Below are 26,571 nucleotides of genomic sequence, written 5' to 3'. Positions count from 1 at the left end.
CGCTCAGGTGAGACCAGAGTCCTGATGTCAGCGTCTGACGGCTGCTTATCTCGCTATTGATTGAATGGCTGTGTGTGTGTGTGTGTGTGTGTGTGTGTGTGTGTGTGTGTGTGTGTGTGTGTGTGTGTGTGTGTGTGTGTGTGTGTGTGTGTGTGTGTGTGTGTGTGTGTGTGTTTGTGTGTGTGTGTGTGTGTTTGTGCGTATAGGGGTCAAAGTGGTGCGGCCAATCAATGGGTGCATTTCTTTCTCCTTGAAAAGTCCGTTGTTTGATCGCCGCCACTGATTGGCCTCACGCTAACATCACCCCTCTAATAGCCTGCTGTGAACGGAGTGGGCGGAGCTTAATCATTCGAGTTTTGCTTGTCTAATTCCAAAAAGTAAAATTCAATCAGTGAGATTCACCTTGGGTGGAGACAGCAAAGAAGTTCTTTTGAAGTTTCTGCTAAAACTCAAAGTCCAGTCAATGAGGTTAAAATAACATAGAATTAAAAAAGTAATCGTAGGCCTGATCATTACATTTCATCAATGATTTTATTAGATTGATTCAATGCCTTGATGCTTTTATCATAGCTGTCACCTTCACAATAAAAGTCTTCTCTTACTTTAAATGAGTGTTACTCCGAATTTGATGTAATATTTGATCATTTAACTAATGACTTCATCCTTTTCATTAGCTGATGGTTCATAATATATGAACAACTACTGAAGTAAACCTCTTTACATTTCTCCTTTGGCCACTTTGACTACAGTCTGGTCCACTTTGACAACATCCTGGTCCACTTTGACTACAGCCTGGTCCACTTTGACAACACCCCGGTCCACTTTTACAAACCCCTGGTCCACTTTCACAACACCCTGGTCCACTTTCACAACATCCTGGTGCACTTTGACAACATCTGGTCCACTTTGACAACAGTCTTGTCCACTTTGACAACACCCTGGTCCACTTTGACAACATCTGGTCCACTTTGACAACAGTCTTGTCCACTTTGACAACACCCTGGTCCACTTTGATAACATTCTTGTCCACTTTGACAACAGCCTGGTCCACTTTGACAACATTCTGGTCCACTTTGACAACATTCTGGTCCACTTTGATAACACCCTGGTCCACTTTGATAACATTCTTGTCCACTTTGACAACAGCCTGGTCCACTTTGACAACATTCTGGTCCACTTTGACAACAGTTTGTTCCTCTTTGACAACAACTTGATCTTCTTTGACAACATCCTGGTCCACTTTGACAACAGTCTGGTCCACCTTGACAACACTTTGGTCCACTTTGACAACATTCTGGTCCACTTTGACAACATTCTGGTCCACTTTGACAACACCCTGGTCCACCTTGACAACACTTTGGTCCACTTTGACAACATTCTGGTCCACTTTGACAACATTCTGGTCAACTTTGACAACATCCCAGTCAACTTTGACAACACTCTGGTCCACTTTGACAACACCTTGGTCCACTTTGACAACACCCTGGTCCACTTTGACAACACCTTGTCCACCTTGACAACACTCTGGTCCACTTTGACAACATTCTGGTCCACTTTGACAACACCCTGGTCCACTTTGATAACATTCTTGTCCACTTTTACAACAGCCTGGTCTACTTTGACAACATTCTGGTCCACTTTGACAACAGTTTGTTCCTTTTTGACAACAACTTGATCTTCTTTGACAACATCCTGGTCCACTTTGACAACAGTTTGGTCCACCTTGACAACACTTTGGTCCACTTTGACAACATTCTGGTCCACTTTGACAACATTCTGGTCCACTTTGACAACACCCTGGTCCACCTTGACAACACTTTGGTCCACTTTGACAACATTCTGGTCCACTTTGACAACATTCTGGTCAACTTTGACAACATCCCAGTCAACTTTGACAACACTCTGGTCCACTTTGACAACACCTTGGTCCACTTTGACAACACCCTGGTCCACTTTGACAACACCTTGGTCCACTTTGACAACACCCTGGTCCACTTTGACAACACCTTGGTCCACTTTGACAACACCCTGGTCCACATTGACAACACCCTGGTCCACTTTGACAACACCTTGGTCCACTTTGACAACACTCCGGTCCACTTTGACAACATTCTGGTCCACTATAACACCATTCTGGTCCACTTTGACAACAGTTTGATCCACTTTGACAACACTCTAGTCCACGTTGACAACACCCTTGTCCACTTTGGCAAAATCCTGGTCCACTTTGACAAAACCCTGGACCACTTTAACAACATGCTGGTACACTTTGATAACCCTGGTCCACTTTGACAACACCCTTGTCCACTTTGATAACATTCTTGTCCACTTTGACAAGAGTTTGTTCCTCTTTGACAACAACTTGGTCCACGTTGACAACATCCTGGTCCACTTAGACAAGAGTATAGTCCACTTTGACAACATCCTGGGCCACTTTGACAACAGTCTTGTCCACTTTGACAACAGTCTTGTCCACTTCGACAACAGTCTTGTCCACTTTGACAACATCCTGGTCCACTTTGACAACACCCTGGTCCACTTTGACAACAGTCTGGTCCACCTTGACAACACTCTGCTCCACTTCGACAGCATTCTGGTCCACTTTGACAACAGACTGGTCCACTTTGATAACACCCTGGTCCACATTGACCAGAGTCTTTTCCACATTGACAACATTCGTGTCCACTTTGACAACACCCTTCTCCAATTTGACAACATTCTGGTCTACTTTGACAACATTCTGGTCCACTTTGACAAAATCCTGGTTCACTTTGACAAAAGTCTAGTCTACTTTGACAACTCCCTGGTCCACTTTGACAACACCTTGGTCCACTTTGACAACAGTCTGGTCCACTTTGACAACAGTCTGGTCCACTTTGACAACATGCTAGTCCACTAAGAAGTTTGTTACACTTTGACAACAACTTGGTCTACTTTGACAACATCCTGGGCCACTTTGACAACAGTCTTGTCCACTTTGACAACAGTCTGGTCCACTTTGACAACAGTCTGGTCCACGTTGACAACATGCTAGTCCACTAAGAAGTTTGTTACACTTTGACAACAACTTGGTCTACTTTGACAACATCCTGGGCCACTTTGACAACAGTCTTGTCCACTTTGACAACAGTTTTGTCCACTTCGACAACAGTCTTGTACACTTTGACAACATCCTGGTCCACTTTGACAACACCCTGGTCCACTTTGACAACAGTCTGGTCCACCTTGACAACACTCTGCTCCACTTCGACAGCATTTTGGTCCACTTTGACAACAGACTGGTCCACTTTGACAACACCCTGGTCCACATTGACCAGAGTCTTTTCCACATTGACAACATTCTTGTCCACTTTGACAACACCCTTCTCCAATTTGACAACATTCTGGTCTACTTTGACAACATTCTGGTCCACTTTGACAACAGTTTGTTCCACTTTGACAACAACTTGGTCCACTTTGACAAAATCCTGGTTCACTTTGACAAAAGTCTAGTCTACTTTGACAACTCCCTGGTCCACTTTGACAACACCTTGGTCCACTTTGACAACAGTCTGGTCCACTTTGACAACAGTCTGGTCCACTTTGACAACATGCTGGTCCACTTTGATAACCATGGTCCACTTTGACAAGAAGTTTGTTACACTTTGACAACAACTTGGTCTACTTTGACAACATCCTGGGCCACTTTCACAACATCTGGTCCACTTTGACAACATTCTGGTCTAGAATGAGTACATTCTGGTCCAGTTTAGGTACATTTTGCTCTAGTCTAGGTACATTCTATTTTAGTATTGGTACATTTTGGTCCAGTTCAGGTACATTCTAGTCTAGTATGAGTACATTATGGTCCAGTTTAGGTATATTTTAGTTTAGTTTAGGTACATTCTGGTATAGTATGTATAAAATCTGGCCCAGATTAGGTACATTCTGTTCTATTTTAGGTACATTCTGTAGTAGTATTGGTACATTTTGGCCCAGTTTAGGTACATTCTGGTCTAGTATAGATACAATCTGGTCCAAATTAGGTACATTCTGGTCTAGTATGGATACATTGTGGTCCACCATGGGTAAAGTCTAGCGGATACATTTTGTTCCAGTTTAGGTACATTCTGGTCCAGTATAGGTACATCCTGGTGTAGTTTAGGTACATTTGGACTAGTATTGTTACGTTTTGTTCCAGTTTACATACATTCTGGTCTAGTATGGATACAATCTGGTCCAAATTCGATACGTTTTGGTCTAGTATGGTTACATTGTGGTCCACCATGGGTAAAGTCGAGTGGGTACATTCTGGTCTAGTTTAGGTACATTGTAGTCTAGTATTAGTACACTTTGGTCCAGAGTAGCTACATTCTGGTCAAGTTTAGGTACATTCTGGACTAGTATTGGTACATTTTGGCCCAGTTTAGGTACATTCTGGTCTAGTATAGATACAATGTGGTCCAAATTAGGTACATTCTGGTCTAGTATGGATACATTGTGGTCCGCCATGGGTAAAGTCTAGCGGATACATTTTTGGTCCAGTTTAGGTACATTCTGGTCCAGTACAGGTACATTCTGGTGTAGTTTAGGTAAATCTGGACTTGTATTGTTATGTTTTATTCCAGTTTACGTACATCCTGGTCTAGTATGGATACAATCTGGTCCAAATTCGATACATTTTGGTCTAGTATGGTTACATTGTGGTCCACCATGGGCAAAGTCGAGTGAGTACATCCGGGTCCAGTTTGGGTATTTTTTGGTCCAGTCGAGTGGGTATTCTGGTTTAGATTAGGTACATTCTAGTCTAGTATTGGTACCCTTTCGTCCAGAGTAGGTACATTCTGGTTTTGTTTAGGTACATTCTAGTCAAGTATCGGTACCTTCCGGTTCGGTTTAGGTACATTCTAGTCTAGTATGAGTACATTCTGGTCCAGTTTAGGTACATTCTGGTCTAGTCTAGGTACATTGTAGTCTAGTATTGATACATTTTGGTCCAGTTTACATACATTATAGTCTAGTATGAGTACATTGTGGTCCAGTTTCGGTACATTCTGTTTTAGTTTCGGTACATTCTGGTCTAGTATGGATACAATCAGGTCCACTTTAGGTACATTCTGGTCTAGTTTAGGTACATTCTGGTCTAGTTTAGGTACTTTTTGGCCCAGTTTAGGTACATTCTGGTCTAGTATAGATACAATCTGGTTCAAATAAGGTACATTCTGGTCTAGTATGGATACAATCTGGTTCAAATTAGGTACATTCTGGTCTAGTATGGATACATTGTCGTCCACTGTGGGTAAAGTCTAGCGGATACATTTTGGTCCAGTTTAGGAACATTCTGGTCCAGTATAGGTACATTCTGGTGTAGTTTAGGTAAATCTGGACTAGTATTGTTCCGTTTTGTTCCAGTTTACGTACATTCTGGTCTAGTATGGATACAATCTGGTCCAAATTCGATACATTTTGGTCTAGTATGGTTACATTGTGGTCCACCATGGGTGAAGTCGAGTGGGTACATTCTGGTGTAGTTTAGGTACATTCTAATCTAGTATTGGTACTCTTTGGTCCAAAGTAGGTACATTCTGGTTTTGTTTAGGTACATTATAGTCTATTATGAGTACATTCTAGTCCAGTTTATTTACATTTTGGTCTAGTCTAGGTACATTCTAGTCAAGTATTGATACATTTTGGTCCAGTTTATGTACATATAGTCTAGTATGAGTACATTCTGGTCCAGTTTTGGTGCTTTCTGGTTTAGTTTAGGTACATTCTGGTCTAGTATGGATACAACGAGGTCCACATTAGGTACATTTTGGTCAAGTTTAGGTACATTCTGGACTAGTATTGGTACATTTTGGCCCAGTTTAGGTACATTCTAGTCTAGTATAGATACAATGTGGTCCAAATTAGGTACATTCTGGTGTAGTATGGATACATTGTGGTCCACCATGGGTAAACTCTAGCGGATACATTTTGGTCCAGTTTAGGTACATTCTGGTCCAGTACAGGTACATTCTGGTGTAGTTTAGGTAAATCTGGACTAGTATTGTTATGTTTTTTTCCAGTTTATCTCCATTCTGGTCTAGTGTGGATACAATCTGGTCCGAATTTGATACATTTTGGTCTAGTATGGTTACATTGTGGTCCACCATGGGTAAAGTCAAGTGGGTACATTCTTATCTAGTTTAGGTACATTCTAGTCTAGTATTGGTACCCTTTGGTCCAGAGTAGGTACATTCTGGTTTTGTTTAGGTACATTCTAGTCAAGTATTGGTACCTTCCGGTTCAGTTTAGGTACATTCTAGTCTAGTATGAGTACATTTAGGTCCAGTTTAGGTACATTCTGGTCTAGTCTAGGTACATTCCAGTCTAGTATTGATACATTCTGGTCCAGTTTACGTACATTATAGTCTAGTATGCGTACATTCTGGTCCAGTTTCGGTGCTTTCTGGTTTAGTTAAGGTACATTCTGGTCTAGTATGGATACAATTAGTTCCACATTAGGTACATTCTGGTCAAGTTTAGGTACATTCTGGACTAGTATAGATACAATCTGGGTCAAATTAGGTACATTCTGGTCTAGTATGGATACATTGTGGTCCACTATGGGTAAAGTCTAGCGGATACATTTTGGTCCAGTTTAGGTACATTCTGGTCCAGTATAGGTACATTCTGGTGTAGTTTAGGTAAATCTGGACCAGTATTGTTACGTTTTGTTCCAGTTTACGTACATTCTGGTCTAGTATGGATACAATCTGGTCCAAATTCGATACATTTTCGTCTAGTATGGTTACATTGTGGTCCACCATGGGTAAAGTCGAGTGAGTACTTCCTGGTCCAGTTTGGGTACTTTTTGGTCTAGTTTAGGTACATTCCTGTCTAGTAATGTCCAGAGTAGGTACATTCTGGTTTTGTTTAGGTACATTGTAGTCAAGTATTGGTACCTTCCGGTTCAGTATAGGTACATTCTAGTCTAGTATGAGTACATTCTGGTCCAGTTTACGTACATTCTGGTCTAGTCTAGTAAGAGTACATTCTGGTCCAGTTTAGGTACAATCGGGTCTAGTCTAGGTACATTTTAGTCTAGTATTGATATATTTTGGTCCAGTTTAGGTACATTCTGGTACAGATTAGGTACATTCTGGTGTAGTTTGGGTAAATCTGGACTAGTATTGTTATGTTTTGTTCCAGTTTACGTACATTCTGGTCTAGTATGGATACAATCTGGTCCAAATTCGATAAATTTTGATCTAGTATGGTTACATTGTGGTCCACCAAGGGGAATGTCGAGTGAGTACAACCTGGTCCAGTTTGGGTACTTTTTGGTCTAGTTTAGGTACATTGTGGTCGAGTATGGATACATTCTGGTCTAGTTTAGGTACATTCTGTTGCAAATTGGTATGTTTTGGTCAAGTTAAGGTACATTGTGGTCTAGTATGGATACAATCTGGTCCAGTTTGGTAGTTTTGTTGTGGAACATCTTCATCATCATCATCATCATCATCATCATCACCATATTCATCATCTTGAACACCAGAATAACTTTGCTGTGGATGTTGTAGAAGAAAACGGCGGCCGCTCACGTATGTGTGCGTTAAAGGCGGGCCAGCTGTCCAGAAGCGAGCATTAGCATTTAGATTTGAGAATGGGAGGGGCCAGGACGCCTCCAGTGGGTTAAGTCGCGGCTCTGCGGCTCGATCAATCTCCGTCTCCCAAATGCTTCTGGATGAGCTGCTCGGAAGAAGGCGCGCCGTCGGCCATGTTGATGCGTCTTGGATCGATGGCTGCTCGCCAACCAGGAAGGCCTCCTAGTGGAGGTCAGGATGTACTGCATATCATTCATGTTTACTTCGTCTATTACATATAATTGTTATTGTATTTGTATGTTTACTACATGAACAGTATCAATCACCTCATCTAGTATTAGCAATACTTGTACTTACCTGTAGTACTTTATTGTATTTTCTTGGAGCTGCGGTAGTTGTTATATTTATTGAAATTGGAGTACTGTATTGGAATTTCTTGTAAGTGAAGCGGTGTATTGTTTTCAATTGTAGTTGTAGTACTTGTGGTATGTATTGCAGTTGTAGTAGTTTGTTGTAGTTGTGATAGTCCATTGTAGTTCATTGTCTATATCAGGGGTCACCAACATTTTTGAAACCAAGAGCTACTTCTTGGGTACTGATTAATGCAAAGGGCTACCAGTTTGATACACACTTAAATAAATTGCCAGAAATAGCCAATTTGCTCAATTTACTTTTAATATATATATATATATATAAATATATATATATATATATATATATGTATATGTATATATATATATATATACACATTTATATATATATATACATATATACATATATATATATATATAAAAATTGGTATTTCTGTCTGTCATTCCGTCGTACATTTTTTTTTCCTTTTACGGAAAGTTTTTTGTAGAGAATAAATGATGAAAAAAACACTTAATTGAACGGTTAAAAAGAGGAGAAAACAGGAAAAAATTTAATTACATTTTGAAACATAGTTTATCTTCAAATTCGATTCTTTAAAATTCAAAAATTTAGCCGAAAAAAAGAAGAGAAAAACTAGCTAATTCGAATCTTTTTGAAAAAATTCAAAAAATAATTTATGGAACATTATTAGTAATTTTTTCTGATTAAGATTAATTTTAGAATTTTGATGACATGTTTTAAATAGGTTAAAATCCAACCTGCATTTTGTTAGAATATATAACAAATTGGACCAAGCTATCTTTCTAACAAAGGCAAAACAATCCGAATGGTTCTTTTCCTCTTTGTTCTGGAGGACACCACGTCCACAGTTTCCAAATATAATTTGAAATGTGGACTCGTCAGACCACAGAACACTTTTCCACTTTGCATCAGTCCATTTTAGGTGAGCTCGGGCCCAGCCAAGCTGGCGGCGTTTCAGGGTATTGTTGATCAATGGGTTTGGCTTTCCATATTAGAGCTTTAACTTGCACTTACAGATGTAGCAACCAACTGTAGTTACTGACAGTGGTTTTATGAAGTGTTCCTGAGCCCATGTGGTGATATCCTCTACACACTGATGTCGGTTTTTGATACAGTACCGTCAAAGGGATCGAAAGTCCGTAATATCATCACTTACGTGCAGTGATTTCTCCTGATTCTCTGAGCTTTTTGATGATTTTATGGACCGTAGATGGTAAAATCCCTAAATTCCTTGCAATAGCTCGTTGAGAAAAGTTGTTCTAAAACTGTTCGACAATTTGCTTACAAATTGGTGACCCTCGCCCCATTCTTGTTTGTGAATTACTTAGCATTTCATTGAAGCTGCTTTTATACCCAATCATGGCACCCAACTGTTCCCAATTAGCCTGCACCCCTGTGGGATGTACCATATAAGTGTTTGATGAGCATTCCTCAACTTTATCAGTATTTATTGCCACCTTTCCCAACTTCTTTGTCACGTGTTGCTGGCATCAATTTCTAAAGTTAATGATTATTTACACAAAAAAAAATGTTGATCAGTTTGAACATCAAATATGTTGTCTTTGCAGCATATTTAATTGAATATGGGTTAAAAAGTATTTGCAAATCATTGTATTCCGTTTATATTTACATCTAACACAATTTCCCAACTCATATGGAAACAGGGTTTATAGAAGTGAGTTAAGTTTTTTCTGTGTTTTGGTTGAAAATACACGCAGAAGGCGCTGGCTTGTTGTGTTGTTTTGTGTTGTTGTGTGTGTTGTGTTATGATTGTGGATGAACTCGTCTGCCCTAAAGCTGAATGAGGCCACCCGAAGCCCGCCCCTTCGCCGCCACCTTGCCTTGCTCGCCATTTCCCTTCAAGATGGAGGAAAATTGTGGGTGAGCTGCCACCGTAAATAAAGAGCAGGTTGTTGAGGGGAAAAAGTGTGTCCTGACAAAGAGGATTCATTTAGGAGGATTGGCTTGAAACTCTCTGTTCAAGGTCTCCTACTTCCCTCCACGCCGCAATCCACCAGTGAATTATGGGAAATAATTATTGATGAGAAGCAAGGGCGTGTAGGAAGAGAGAAGCTTCAACCCCCATCTTTCCTCTCTGGAGGCCCCCATTGATCTGTCAGCACGCTATTTTTAGTCCTCCACACGGAACATGTGTCCAATTTGTGGGATTAGCCGGGACTCATGTGACGCTAACCGTTTCATTCAACATGGACCAATTCCCTGACACTATGGATCAAACATACTAATGCTCGCTAACAAATGCTAACGTTTGCTACTTACTACATTCAAGGCTGCCAATTTTCCGAAAATGAACAAATGCGTTCGAAAAACATTGATTCATACCTTAAAGGGAAACAGCATTTTTATTTTATTTTTCGGAATTTCAAAAACAATTTGAAATGTGGACTCATCAGACCACAGAACACTGTTAAACTGTGCATGAATCCATCTTGGATGAGCTTGGGCCCAGCGAAGCCGGCAGGGTTTCTGAGTGTTGATGATAAATAGCGTTCGCTTTGCATAGTACAGTTTTAACTTGCACTTACAGATGTAGTGACAGACTGTAATTACTGACAGTGGTTTTCTGAAGTTTTCCTGAGCCCATGTGGTGATATCCTTTACACACTGATGTTTTTTTGATGCTATTATTCACAAGACCACATACTGTATGTTTTTCTTTTTTCAATGCATTCTAAATTGCAAATAAACGCTAGCAAGAGTCAGCTAACAAAAAAGCCTGACATAATTGTGTTTACTGCGCCCCTTAAAGCCCACTAAAAAAACTTCCATCCCAACACCGCCAACAATACTCCCTTTACATTATGTGACTCGTTAACCGTCTTTTAGCGATAGAGCACTCTGCAATGTTGACTTATTGAGGTGCTGAATTGCCTCTGAGTTGGTGAAAGATAATTCTAGATTATAAATCATGCCTCTCACCTAGATAGTAGAAGGTTGTGGACATACACCTAGAAGTGGGTGAACGTTGACATCCAACTTGGACACGGAGATGGTGAGACAGACACAAAAAGAAGCTTGTTTGTGCCACTTTTTTTCAGGATTATGATTCATTCTTCATCTAAAAGGAAGATATAAAGATCCCATCAGTCGGCATCCAAGTGAGAGCAGACATTGTACAGTAAGTGATTGTTTTATTATGTTTGTAGTTTGTATTTCTTGTTTAGCACTTAGCAACGATACAACATGATGCTTAGTGTTTCACTAAAGTTGCATCTTGTCATGATCCGTGGTCCGGTTCATGTTTTTGTTATGTTCGGTTAGTTCTGGACTCTTTTAGTTCCTGTTTGACACCTGAGTTTGGTTTGGTTGCCATAGCTACTTATGATTTTCACCTGCCGCTGGTGTTCGGGACGCTCACATGGGTCTAATCAAGAGACACTATTTAAGCATGCCTTTGCCAGTCAGTCGGCCTGGCGTCATTGATTGTTTAATGTCTGATTCCAAGTTTATGCCAAGTATTTGCTTCATGAAACCTGCTACGTAAGTTGTTTGTTTCATGCCAAAGTTACGTGTTTATTTGTTGTCCATAGTCCATGGAAAGTGTAGCTTTTAGCTTCGAGTGCGATCAGGCACCTTGTTTTGTCGGCTCGTTTTCTGTTTTTTGTACCTCTTTGAGTTTTGATGATTAAATCATGTTCCTACCTGCACACCATGTCCGGAGTGGTCCGTCTGCATTTCGTAAGAACGAATTTGCGAAAACCCCGCCGTGACACATCTGTTTAGCTTCGAAAACTTGTAGATCATCTCCCTTATATTCAGGCTCAAAAATATACATTTCTGTATCATCATTGTCCCTAAATTGTCAGATCGCTAACTAGCTTATGCTTCTATATTGACATACTGAGCTGTTGCATCGCCCCTGAAATGGTGAAAGTTAATTCGGGATTAGAAATCATGCCTCTCACCTGGATAGTAGAAGATTCCGGACATAAACCGAGAAGTTGGTCGACTTTGACATCCAACTTGTACCCGGAGATGGGGAGAAAGACACGAAAAGACGCTCGTTCGCACAACTTTTTTTTTTTAACCTTTTGTGAAGATGATGACTAATTCTACATCTAAATGGGAAGATATAAACATATCAGTCAGCATCCCAGTGAGAGCAGACATTGTACAGTAGAGATGCGCGGTTTGCCGTCTCATCCGCGGACTCCGCGGGTAAACCGCGGGTCGGGCGGTTGACATGAAGAAAAAATTGATTTTAATTAGATTCAGGCAGGTGGCGGTTGAACCATCCGGAGGTATTTGATATACATGGTTCTGGGATCGATATCCTTTGCAATTCAAAGAGCCATTTAAGACCCATGTCATAAAGCGAAGAAGTCAATAGGAGACGCTATTATTCTCTTGAATGACTGCCGGCAGTCACCCAGATATTTAATATTAAGGCGTGCTAGGAAGCCATTGGCTTTGTCACCTTCTACATCATACACAATTTGCTTGTCAGTCCAGCATCATGTTGTGTGTGGCTTCCATGGCAACACGCACACGACTGCAAGGCATACTGGGTGACACAGAGTACACTAATGGTTGTGACATAAACAATTTTAACACTCTTAGTAATATGCGCCACGCTTTGAAGCCACACCAATTAAGAACGACAAACACATTTCGGGAGAACATTCTCACAGTAACACAACATAAACGCAACACAACAAATACCCATAATCCTTTGTATTCATGACACTACCTGACTATTTTATACACATGAAAATGGATGGATACATCACATATATACTTACAGAATGTATATAACACCTTGAAGGAGGTTTTTTGATGCATTTTAGAACACTTTATAGAAGTACACAATGTTGATTATACGTGTCCTTAAAAGCTGACTTTAAAACAACGTTGCAAAATAGTTGTATTTGTAAAGTGAGATGTCCAACGTTGCATCCACATTGTTGGTTGGGAAAGTATCAAATTTCAACAGTCAAATCAACATCACAACCTGACATTGAATAAACGTCCTCAAAAACATTGTATTTGTTTTGCAAAACATTGGTTGGGAAACATTTTTATCGTAGTAGTGCATTGTAGGTTTTAGTTGTAGCATTTTACTGGTGTATTATATATTTTTTCCTGTAATAATATTTTAGTAGTGTATTGTAGTCGTTTACTGTAATAGAATTGTAGTAGTGTATTGTAGTTTCTAGTTGTAATATTGAATTATAGTTTTTTGCTGTGGTAGTATTTTGCTAGTGCATTGTTGTTTATGGTTGTAGTATTTTACTAGAGTATCATAGTTTTTGCTGTAATAGTCTTGTAGTAGTGTATAATAGTTTGTAGTTTCAAATGTCGTCAAAAAAGCACATTTCAACGTTGTATTTGTGTTGCAAAATATTGGTTGGGAAATGAACACTTTTCAATGATCATATCAACGTCAGAGCCGAATTCACCAAGTTCTCAACGTTGTTTCAATGTCTTGTGCCTGCTGGGTCGATGCCATTGCTAGCTGACTTTTGCTAGCATTTATTTACGAGTTATAATGCATAAAAAAAGAAACACAAATGAATGATAAGCAAAATTCTAAAAAAAAAATAAAAAGTGTAGTTCCCCTTTAAGACCTCCAGCGGCTGTCCCTGCACTGTGGCCTCTTAATGCAAGCCAGATAAAACCAGGAATCAAAAATGACAATTATAACAATCATTTTGACAAAATACATGTGTCAGTATTTCATTTTACCCTGATTTTTAGCACCTTGGACGAGACACCTCCCTGCTCTTCCAATCTTAATACGACTTTTTAATTGAAACCCTCAGTTTCATTCTCCTTCCTTTCAGTGTCATGTTGTTTTTTTACACGGCTTCCTTCTTCTAACCCACGGGTCTCCCTCTCCTCTTTTAGTCTACCCCCATCCTGATTTCCTTCCGTATTATCTTCACTACCACTTCAACCTTCATCTCAACACTCTGGTCCTTTCACAACACAGCTGTGCCTACCTTCCCCGCTTTCTTCATTCTTCCCATCACTTCTTTCTTTTAAGTTCCAGCTAATATGCTGGTGGGTTAACAAGCCACATATATATATATATATATATATATATATATATATATATATATATATATATATATATATATATATATATATATATATATATATATATATATATACACATATATATATATATATATATATATATATATATATATATATATATATATATATATATATATATATATATATATTAGGGGGGTGGGAATAAAATGTATTCGAATACGAATCGCGATTCTCACGTTGTGCGATTCAGAATCGATTCTCATTTTTAAAAAAAAAAATTGATTTTTTTTTTTTTTTATCAATCAAACAAACCAATACACAGCAATACCATAACAATGCAATCCAATTCCAAAACCAAACCTAACCCAGCAACACTCAGAACTGCAATAAACAGAGCAATTGAGAAGACACAAACACGACACAGAACAAACCAAAAGTAGTGAAACAAAAATGAATATTATCAACATCAGTATCAATATTAGTTATAATTTCAGCATAGCAGTGATTAAAAATCCCTCATTGACATTATCATTAGACATTTATAAAAATGAAAAAAAAAAGAACAATAGTGTCACAGTTGCTTACACTTGCATCGCATCTCATAAGCTTGACAACACACTGTATCCAATATTTTCACAAAGATAAAATAAGTCATATTTTTGGTTCGTTTAATAGTTAAAACAAATTCGCATTATTGCAATCAGTTGATAAAACATTGTCCTTTACAATTATAAAAGCTTTTTTTTCAAAAATCTACTACTCTGCTAGTATGTCAGCAGACTGGGGTAGATCCTGCTGAAATCCTATGTATTGAATGAATACAGAATCGTTTTGAAATTTTGAAAAATATCGTTTTTGAATAGAGAATTGCGTTGAATCGAAAAAATCGATATATAATCGAATCGCGACCTCAAGAATCGATACTGAATCGAATCATGGGACACCCAAAGATTCGCAGCCCTAATAAGATATATATATATATATATATGTATATATATATATATACATATATATATGTATATATATATATATATATATATATATATATAAATATATATATATATATATATATATATAGAGGGTGTACCCCGCCCCTGCGACCCCAAAAGGGACAAGCGGTAGGAAATGGATGGATGGATATAACATGCACACGCATACACAAGTCTCCAAAACGTTAACCACCATGTTGCTACAATAAAAAAACAACAAAGGACAATATAAAAATGTGTACTATTTTATAGTATATATATATATATATATATATATATATATTAGGGGTGGGCAAATTAATGCGTTAATTACGCGTTAACTCATCAATCTATTAACGCCGACAATTATTTTATCGCACATTTGCGTATGTTGTTTACATGCTTTTATTTTGTTAAAGCCTTTTCTTAACAAGATGGCGTCGCCCGGAAAAGCTTCGGCGTCGAGGGGCTCTTGGTAAGATGGAACATTTGGCAAAAATACCGGACAATTCTGCAAATTTCATGGCTGGCTTACAGCGTGGTCACTCCGGGATCACTTACGACCGCCAGACAATTCTGAATGTGGATGGATCGGGCCGTTTTGGACTGAATGACGCGTGCTTGCTGGACCGGCTAGCTAGCATGGGAATACTTTGCCGGCTACATCCAGCGGCCGTGAAGCAGCGGAGTATCTGTGTTGTCTGTCTATTTATGAATAATGCAGACGAGGAGTGTTGGCTGAGTTCTTAACGTTTACTTTCAGAGCGTGCATATCACAACATACAAGATGCCGTCATGGCGACACAACCTATACCGGGCTACCGCGCATGCTCGTCACTCCTGTTGCATGCTGGGTAGGGTAGTTCTTTTATTCCCTGGCTCATAACATCACAATATAGTACCATGTATATGATGCGTTCAGTTTCTCAAAGCACCAAGCAAACAATCGGAAAATTCCCATCATATCAATTCCTAGATATGGTCATAATTATTTTAAGTGCACTACGCAGAATAAACACAACATTATTAATATTGCTACTATGGATAATTTGATTAAAAATTAAAACAGCCGACTACCTATAATATAGGTTTTTTAAACATAAGATCCCTGATAAAAAAAATGTTTCTGCTGTTACCTCAGAAGTTGCCTGTTCAGACGTTATGATTGTGGCTCAGAGATTTGTATGTAGATTATATTTATTTTCCATAACAAAGAGGATAACTTAAATACCCTGGCAGTGGCAATAAGCTTAAATGTTTGTATTTACATTTTTTGAGTTGATTTTCATAAAATATGCTATGTAACTGCTACTGTTTAACAAGGACTGATTTAAATTGTGTTTGCACAACAAATGTTTTGGCGCTTTTGTTCATGTGGGAGAATATTCCAATAAAGGTGCACTACACACTACTTTTGATTTCATTATTGGGCTTTGCGTATACAATGCAGTTAATCGCGATTAATCAGAGAAATAGTGCGATTAACTTCGATTAAAATTTTTAATCGTTGCCCAGCCCTAATCTATCTATCTATCTATCTATCTATCTATCTATATATATATATATATATATATATATATATATATATTTATATATATATATAGATGGATATATATATATATATATATATATATGGCGCGGTTGGGAGAGTGGCCGTGCCAGGAACCTGAGGATTCCTGGTTCAATCCCCACCTTCTACCAACTTCGTCACTCCTGTTGTGTCCTTGAGCAAGACACTTCACCCTTGCTCCTGATGGTTCGTGGTTAGGGCCTTGCATGGCAGCTCCCGCCATCAGTGTGTGAATGTGTGTGTGTATGAATGTGAAAATAGTGTCAAAGCGCTTTGAGTACCTTGAAGGTAGAAAAGTGCTATACAAGTATAACCCATTTACCATTTACCATATATATATATATATATATATATATATACCTAAATGCATTCTACAACGATATGTTTTGACTGAGCGGCTAGGAGACACATCAGGTAACAACAGTAAAATGGATTAGAAAGGACAGATTTAAAAGAAATAAAATAAATAAATTAAAAAAAAAAAAATGTTTTATTTTGTCACGCCTGTAAGTTATGTTTTGGTTTTGGTCATGCTATGTTTAGTTTTTGGACATTCAGTCACGTTTTGCACTTCCTGGTTTTGTTTCCATGCCAACTCATTAGTTTTCACCTGTCACGTCCCTGTACTCAGCCTCACACCTGTTTTCACTAATGATCATAGCTATTTAAGTCACTCTTTTTCTTGTCTTCGTCCTGGGATATTCACACTCGCACGCACCCTACCCGTGCTGTTCCAACCTTCACGTCCTCGTCCACAGTTCCATGCCGTGTAAGTTTATTTATTTATGCCACAGTGTTAGTTTTGTTTTGTTTGTATATAATCATGCCATTGTGCTGTTTTGTTTTAAGTATAGTATAGATTATTATCCGCCACAGAGCGCATCCTTGGTTTGCCTTTTTGTAGTTTGTTTGTTTATTTAATAAATATCATGTACTTACATTCATGCCTGACTAGTCCCACATCATCCTTGCATCGAGGAAGCACAAACATCCACAGTCCAAGCCTGACATATTTTAACTTGGGACTTAACGCGGGCCGGATTTTGGATGCTGGTGGGCCGTAGTTTGAGGACCCCTGATTTACACTATATATATATATATATATATGGCCCTGCAATGAGGGGGTGACTTGTCCAGGTTGTACCCCGCCTTTCGCCCAAATGTAGCTGAGCTAGGCTCCAGCACCCCCCGAAACCCCGAAGGGAATAAGCGGTACAAAATGGAGATGTATATATATATATATATATATATATATATATATACATATATATATATTTCCATCCATCCATTTTCTACCGCGCTAGTGCCTATCTCAGCTACAATCGAGCAAAACAAAACAGAAGTCGGCAAAAGTCAGCTCTCCAATCAGCTAAAACGACTCAATAACTCCAAGGTGACGTTTCGGGGAATTTACTGAAGAATTTGTGAAACTAAAACGATACAGACATAATCCCATTGTAAGTTAATAATACTAACACAGACACATAGGATATTAGCTAATGTTAACAATGTTAGTGTCATTTATTGCAACAGCACGTAAAAAATATGCATGAAAACCCTCCTACAGACATCACACATGGGACCCTTTAGTAAGTAAGAATCCTTGTGGTTATATTTTAAAACCTCCAAATGTTTCTTGAAGTGATACATGAAGAATCCTTATGATTGGAAATGCTATGGACGATTCGAAAACGGAATGGCAGGATACACTGTTGGCCGTCACCTGGCAGCACCTGCAGTGAACGAGCTCGTCCAAAAGATGGCACCATAGCCTAAACGATAACTCACCATTTCGGTGTCTTTGCATGTGTTTTATTAAAACTATTGTCATAATGGCCGTCAGCAAATAAATATCCGTAAATCAGCCAAACTATTTTAAAAGCCGCAGGGTTTAAATCGTTGGAAACAAGTAGCGGCTTATAGTGAGGAATTTATGGTACTTTAAGTTGTGGTCTTTCGCGCATTGTGACAGCCATACTTCCGCTTTACTTTGCTTCTGATTGGTTTATATTGCTTGATACCTTGCTTGGTTTGATTGAGGAACAAAAGACTGATGTATTAGTCTGGGATTAGTTATCTTGGTCAGTCGATCAGAGTCACTAAAACTACGGCAAGTCGCCAGAAATAAACTTCATTATTATGAAAAAATTAATTTTTTTATTAATTTGCAAAATATAAGCGTGAGAAATGTTAAATGGTTAAATTGCGTAATTGTCACGCTCAAAATGTCCAAAAAAACAACCACATTTGGCTTTCGTCTTTGCTAGAAGGATAAAAACTATGATTTCACCCTGTTTGTTATCTAGGCGCACAGACACATATTTTATTCTTGCCGGTTTTAATAGCGTCATGAAACACCAGGTGCGGGAGCGCGAGTGGAGAACAATGTGTTTGAGCTCGGCACACTCACGCCTAGTTAACTGTCAGTTTCAGGCCCCATTGAGGCGTGATCAGGCAAGGTGGGCAAAAGCATGAGAGTCGGGCAACCATTTTAGAGAATGGTTCGAACTTTAGACGGTTGCTATTGTTTGCACAATTGCTCACCTTCAATTCTGGTTGTATTGGATATTTTCTAATCAAGTAGTCAAACAACATCGTCTTTCTTGGATTCAATTAAAAAGCTTGAGCATCTCAAAAGGCACGGGTCACATTCTTTGCAAGGCATGCAAGGAGTGCGCAATAGTAGAGGGATGCATTAGTCTTTATAACAGTGGTTCTCAAATGGGGGTACGCGTACCCTTGGGGGTACTTGAAGGTATGCCAAAGGGTACGTCGGATTTTTTTTTTAATACTGTAAAAATAGCAACAATTCAAAAATCCTTTATGCATATATTTGCTGAATAATTCCTCAACAAAATATGAATGTAAGTTCATAAACTGTCTTGACAGACATATTTTTTGTGGACATGTTCCATAAATATTGATGTTAAAGATTTCTTTTTTTGGGAAGTAATGTTTAGAATTAAGTTCATGAATCCAGATGGATCTCTATTACAATCCCCAAAGAGGGCACTTCTCCCGTCCAAAGGCAAAACCCAGTAACTAAATTTTAGGCAAAACTGAGCTGATAATAATTTTGGAGTTCCTAGGTGATATGCTTTACATTAGTGTATGCGATATTGTCATTTGTTCCGTAAGTAAGCTGTTACGCGCATGGCAGGACTTAGCAACTACCACATAACCGCGTAGATACAACAGAAAAACCTAGTATCTCAAGGGACCAATCGGAGCTTCTTTGTCAGTCGCCTAATTGTCCTTAATGAGACATTTGCACGAATGGGGGCCGACGGTCAACCTGATTATGTGATATTATGGCACGAGGGGATATTTGGAAGATTGGCCCAGGACCTTGCAAGCACCTTCATTAAATGTTTTGTTCTTGATTCTTCCCCCTTGCATACTCTTTTGGGCAGATAACTGTGGAGGTCAAAATAAAAACTGGACGCTGTACACGGCTCTTGCCCAATGTGCAAACGCAGAATGTGGCCCACCCGCGATTGTGATCAAGTATCTGGAGAAAGGGCACACGTTCATGAGAGCAGATTCAATCCATGGCTCAATCAGCAAGAAAATGAAAGCTCAAGAAAACATCTATACGTTTGATGACTTTGTAGATCTTTGTAAGACAGCATTTAGATAGATTGGTTTTCCTTTGTTTTCTCAAAATCAGCTAGAAGTGAGTTACTAGGTTTTGCCTTTGGACGGGAGACTTTAAGTTGATGATTACTTCTACTGTATGAGTATAAATCTTTCTTTATAATTGAATCACTTGTTTATTTGTCAACAAGTTTTTAGTTATTTTGTTATTTTTTTTCCAAATAGTTCAAGAAAGAAAGACCACTACAAATGAGCAATATTTGTAATGTTATACAATTTAATAAATCAGAAACTGATTGCATAGTGCTGTATTTTACTTCTTTATCTCTTTTTTTTTTTTTAACCAAAAATGCTTTTCTCTGATTGAGGGGTACCTGAATTGAAAAAAATGTTCACAGGGGTACATCATTGAAAAAAAATGTTTAGAACCACTGCTTTACAATACAAGGTGGGAGGGAGGGAGTAAGCTCAGTTTAGAGGGGGGGAGGGTGGAAAAGATGCTTTTTCTGGTCAGAATGTGCTTTTCACAGGAATACGTCAGTTTGTGATGGCATAGCGCAAGGATACATAAATGTGTCCCATTCCATAATCGCCTGTCACCATTTCAGACTTAGAACTGAAGGATCTGGGTGGACTCTCCAATATACCGTTTTAGAAAGTGAAAGTACTCTCTGTGATCTCATATCTTGTGTCGTTTAAAACACCCTCGGAGATGTGGTGAGGGTTTTGTTGTTGCTTCAGTGGTGTGTTTGGACCACAGAGGAGAGAATCCATCACAGCTCCATGAAGCAGACGTCCTCGCACGGTCACATGACCGGGCCAAGCGTCAGACAGCGCCGTCTGTGCGCCCGTCTGATTCCCTCCCCCTGGCACGCTGGGTAATAGAGATCAGTAATTGGCTGCTATAAATCCTGGCAGAGGACAAGGTGGGTCAGAAGAGGATGATTACTTCCACATTACGATCCACGCTAGTCCTTCAAGTCCAACGGCGGCGGTGGACGCCTGTGTTCGTGTTCATCATGGACACAGGCCGACATTTGAACCACCTGCAGCATGTGATGGCGCTCAGCATGGGCCTGGTTGAAGCACGGGACGCACCTTTCTGCTCGCCATTCTTGTCCGGCCGTGCACGTTTAATCCACGTTTAATCCACTTTCCATCCGTTTCCTGCCTGGCCAGCGAGGACAAGGTGAAATGTGGCGTGAAGCCCACCGCTTTCTCTCCAGGGGGGTGTGACTTACTGGATTATGGCAACGCCGCTTTTTGCTCAATTTCCTCACACCGCTGCTATGGCGTCGCCATGGCGACCGCATCCACACGTCCTGACTATCGCGCCCTGACTGGAGAACATAAATCATCGACACCATTTCTCACATTCCGTGACAGCACAGCATACTTGTATCAAACTAACATCTGTTTGTCCATTCACATACCCATATAGAGTAAACATGTTGTCCATTCACATACCCATATAGAGTAAACATCTGTTTGTCCATTCACTTGCTATACATAGTAAACATCTGCTTGTTCATTCACATACACATATATAGTAAACATCTGGGGGCCATATATAGTTAACATCTGTTTTGTCCATTCACTTACCATATATTGTGTCTGGTTGTCAATTCATATACACATGTTTGTTTGTCTATTCACTTACACATTTAGTAAACAACTGCTTGCCCAGTTACATACACAAATAATGAACACGTGCTTGTCTATTCGCTTATCATATATAGTAAATGTCTGATTGTCCATTCATATACACATATATAGTGAACATTTGTTTGTCCATTCACTTACCATACATAGTTAACATCTGCCTGTCAATTCATATACACATACATAGTAAAGATCTATTTGTCCATTCACTTGCCTTACATAGTAAACATCTGTTGTCCATTCATATACACATACATATTAAACATCTGTTTTCCATTCACATACTTATATAGAGTAAACATCTGTTTGTCCATTCACTTGCCGTACACAGTAAACATCGGCTTGTTCATTCACATACACATGTATAGTAAATATCTGGGTCCCCATTCACTTACTATATATAGTAAACATCTGTTTGTCCATTCACTTGCCATATATAGTGTCTGATTGTCATTTCATATACACATACATAGTACACATCTGTTTGTCTATTCACTTACACATGTTTAGTAAACATCTGCTTGCCCATTTACATACACAAATAATGAACACGTGCTTGTCTATCCGCTTATCATATATAGTAAATGTCTGATTGTCCATTCATATACACATATATAGTGAACATCTGTTTGTCCATTCACTTACCATACATAGTTAACATCTGCCTGTCAATTCATATACACATACATAATATATATCTATTTGTCCATTTACTTGCCTTACATAGTAAACATCTGTTGTCCATTCATATACACATATATAGTAAACATCTGTTTTCCATTCACATACGTATCTAGAGTAAACATCTGTTTGTCCATTCACTTGCCATACACAGTAAACATCGGCTTGTTCATTCACATACACATATAGAGTAAATATCTGGGTCCCCATTCACTTACTATATATAGTAAACATCTGTTTGTCGATTTACTTGCCATATATAGTGTCTGATTGTCAATTCATATACAAATACATAGTACACATCTGTTTGTTTGTCTATTCACTTACACATGTTTAGTAAACATCTGCTTGCCCATTTACATACACAAATAATGAACACGTGCTTGTCTATCCGCTTATCATATATAGTAAATGTCTGATTGTCCATTCATATACACATATATAGTGAACATCTGTTTGTCCATTCACTTACCATACATAGTTAACATCTGCCTGTCAATTCATATACACATACATAATATATATCTATTTGTCCATTTACTTGCCTTACATAGTAAACATCTGTTGTCCATTCATATACACATATATAGTAAACATCTGTTTTCCATTCACATACGTATATAGAGTAAACATCTGTTTGTCCATTCACTTGCCATACACAGTAAACATCGGCTTGTTCATTCACTTGCCATACACAGTAAATATCTGGGTCCCCATTCACTTACTATATATAGTAAACATCTGTTTGTCCATTTACTTGCCATATATAGTGTCTGATTGTCAATTCATATACAAATACATAGTACACATCTGTTTGTTTGTCTATTCACTTACACATGTTTAGTAAACATCTGCTTGTCCATTTACATACACATATAATGAACACATGCTTGTCTATTCGCTTATTATTGATATTAATGTCTGATTGTCCATTCATATACACATACATAGTGAACATCTGTTTGTCCATTCACTTACCATACATAGTAAACATCTGCTTGTCAATTCATATACTGTACACGTATATAGTAAACATCTGTTTGCCCCTTTTACTTGCATTACATAGTAAACATCTGTTGTCCATTCACATACACATATGTAGTAAACATCACATACTTATATAGAGTAAATATCAGGGTCCCCATTCACTTGCCATACATAGTAAACATCTGCTTGTTCATTCACATACACGTATATAGTAAACATCTGGGTTCCCATTCACTTACCCTGTATAATAAACATATGTTTGTCCATTTACTTACCATATATAGTAAACATCTGCCTGTCAATTAGTATACAAATATATATTGTAAACATTCACTTACACATGTTTAGTAAACATCCCCTTGCCCATTTACATTGACATATATAGTGAACATTTGCTTGTCTTACCATATATAGTAAACATCGGATATTGTATTCATGTACACATACATAGTAAACATTTGTCCATCCATTCACTTACCATACATAGTAAACATCTGCTTGTTCGTTTACATACACATATATAGTAAGCATCTGTTGTTTTCCATCCACTTACCATACATAGTAAACATCTGCTTTTCCATTCATGTACACATATATAGTAACGATCTGTTTGTCCGTTCACTTACCACACATACTAAACATCTGCTTGTCCAGTCACACACACATATAAAGTAAACATCTGTTTGTCCATTCACTTACACCTTTTAGTTAACATCTGCTTGCCAATTTACAAACACATACATAGTAAACATATGTTGTCCATTCACATACATATAGAGTAAACATCTGTTGGTCTATTCACTTATCATACATGCTTGTCCATTGATGTACACATACATAGTAACGATCTGTTTGTCCATTCACTTACCATACATAGTAAACATCTGCTTGTCCAGTCACATACACATACAAAGTAAACATCTGCTTGCCCATTTACATACACATACATAGTAAACATATGTTGTCCATTCACATACACATACAGAGTAAACATCTGTTGGTCTATTCACTTACCATACAAAGTAGACATCTGCTTGTTCATTCACATACACATACATTGTAAACATCTGGGTGTCCTATCACTTACCATGTATAGTTAACATATGATTGTTCGTTCACTTACCATATGTATATATATATATATATATATATATATATATATATATATATATATATATATATATATATAGTAAACGTCTTGTCAATTCACTTAAACATAGTTAGTACACATCTGTTTGTCCACTCACTTGCACATTTTTTGTAAACATCTGCTTGCCCGTTTACATTCACATATAAAGTAAACATTTGCTTGTCTATTCACTTACCATATACAGTAAACGTCTGATTGTCCATTCATATACACACATACACACATATTGTAAACATCTGTTTGTCTATTTACTTACATGTATAATATAAGCATGTTTGTTCAATCCCTTGTTATACATAGTATACATCTGTTTGTCTACTTACTTGCATGTATGATATAAGCATGTGGTCCATTCACCTATTATACACAGTAAACAACCGGTTGTTTATTTACTTACATATATAATATAAGCATGTTTGTCCATTCACTTATTGTACATAGTAAACACATTGTGTATTTACTTACATATGTAGTCAAGATGTGTTTGTCTATAAGTCCCCATAAGTTGTAGACATCTGTCTTTCCATTCACGTAAACATAATATGCTTACTGTTAGTACAGCCACAACATGGACTTATTAAGCGATGAACCAAGCACTTATTTTATTTTGCAGACATTTTTTTTCTTTCTGCGTGACGTCCACCTTGTGTGTTGACTCTCAACGGGACATTCATAAAACCTGGCATGTGTCTGCTGCCGGTGTCACGGCGGCCACGCGGACACGCCCGGCCGCCAACGCTTCGTCTTGGCGGCGAGGTCACGGCATCCCAGAGTGGGTGACAGCGGCGCTCGTTCTCACGCTTTGATTTAACGGCGGCAGCCGTGTCGGCGCTGACCTCACGCCGTGATGTCTTCACAGCTGATGCAACACCAACGCGACTGCAACAAGACAAACAGTAAAGATTGATTGGACGCGTCGGCGGATGATGGACAATACGAGGCGGACTAGAAAGACAAAATCTGACTTAAAGGACACGTCTTGGCGACATTAGCTGTCCCTAATGAAGTGTCTGTTTGAAAAAGTGATGTTGACGCGTTCGTGTTGCAGCAAAGCCAAACTTTAATGGACATTTTGTCACTGCCAAGAAAGAAAAAAAAAAACTGTGATGAGAAAATGTGAAGCCGAAGTCACCTTGACACGCTTGTCCTTGCTCGCCGTCCACTTGGACGAGTCTACCCATTCGCACACAATTCACTGATCTCCTCTTAATGGACTAACTTCGCCGCTTTTTGGAGGCGCTCAGGCGGAACTCATCAGCGACTTTCTTCAGCGGCCTTCACCTCCGTCAGCTACTACAAACGACTAACTTTCAACCTTATTCCCGACATCTAACCCATAAACACTCACTCATAACCCAGTGTCCCCAAACCACTGCCCATGGGCCGTATCCAACCCCCCAACGTCCACACTCTGGCCAAGGCCATTTTTGATCACATTCAAGTCAAAACAATATAAATGTGTTGCCATCTACTGGATGTTTTCTGTATTGGTAAAATTGTTGATATGGTTCAGATCCAAATAATTTAAAACCAACACAGAAAGTTATCTTAACCGACTTATAAAAACAATACCTAAGCACTATACCCAATTTAAAAACACACAACAATGCATGATAGGTAAAATGCAAAACACTCTCCACGCTTCGACATGTTTGACACACTATAGCTGCTTGATATTTGAGACGGATTAAACAATTTTAAGGAGGGAAGGGAACCAGGTAGGAGTTGTTCACATACTCTTGATATTCAATGTTTTATCATTTATACTTCATATTGTAGTGAGGCGGTTTTCAATGGGTTGTGTTTCAGTCTGTGAGCTAGAACCTGTTCTGATTATTCTCTCTGATCATTTTCTGATAATATCGTATATCCTAAACCTTTTTTTTCTTACAAAATGAATGTTGTTATGTTACAATCAGCACTCTGCTGTTAGGCCAAATTATTTTTTACCTAAAATGGCCCCCGAATCAAAAA

The 26,571-nt window shown here is 38.5% G+C and overlaps 1 protein-coding gene across 6 annotated transcripts in view; it reads left to right on the top strand.

Moving 5' to 3' along the window:
• LOC133556071 (RNA binding protein fox-1 homolog 3-like) overlaps positions 1-26,571 on the top strand; it is a 981,253-nt gene that overhangs the window by 26,699 nt on the left and 927,983 nt on the right. The window contains exon 2 of one of the 6 annotated variants that reach the window (XM_061905673.1): positions 11,021-11,100. The exons of the other annotated variants lie outside the window; for them this stretch is intronic. The gene's annotated coding sequence lies outside the window, so the exon portion shown is untranslated. The remainder of the gene's footprint in view (positions 1-11,020; positions 11,101-26,571) is intronic. 6 annotated transcript variants of the gene reach the window in all.

This window comes from Nerophis ophidion, linkage group LG07 (assembly GCF_033978795.1).
Source record: "Nerophis ophidion isolate RoL-2023_Sa linkage group LG07, RoL_Noph_v1.0, whole genome shotgun sequence".
Lineage (NCBI taxonomy): Eukaryota > Metazoa > Chordata > Actinopteri > Syngnathiformes > Syngnathidae > Nerophis > Nerophis ophidion.
Note: the sequence above shows the minus strand (reverse complement) of the source record. Positions and strands in the feature narration are given on the sequence as shown.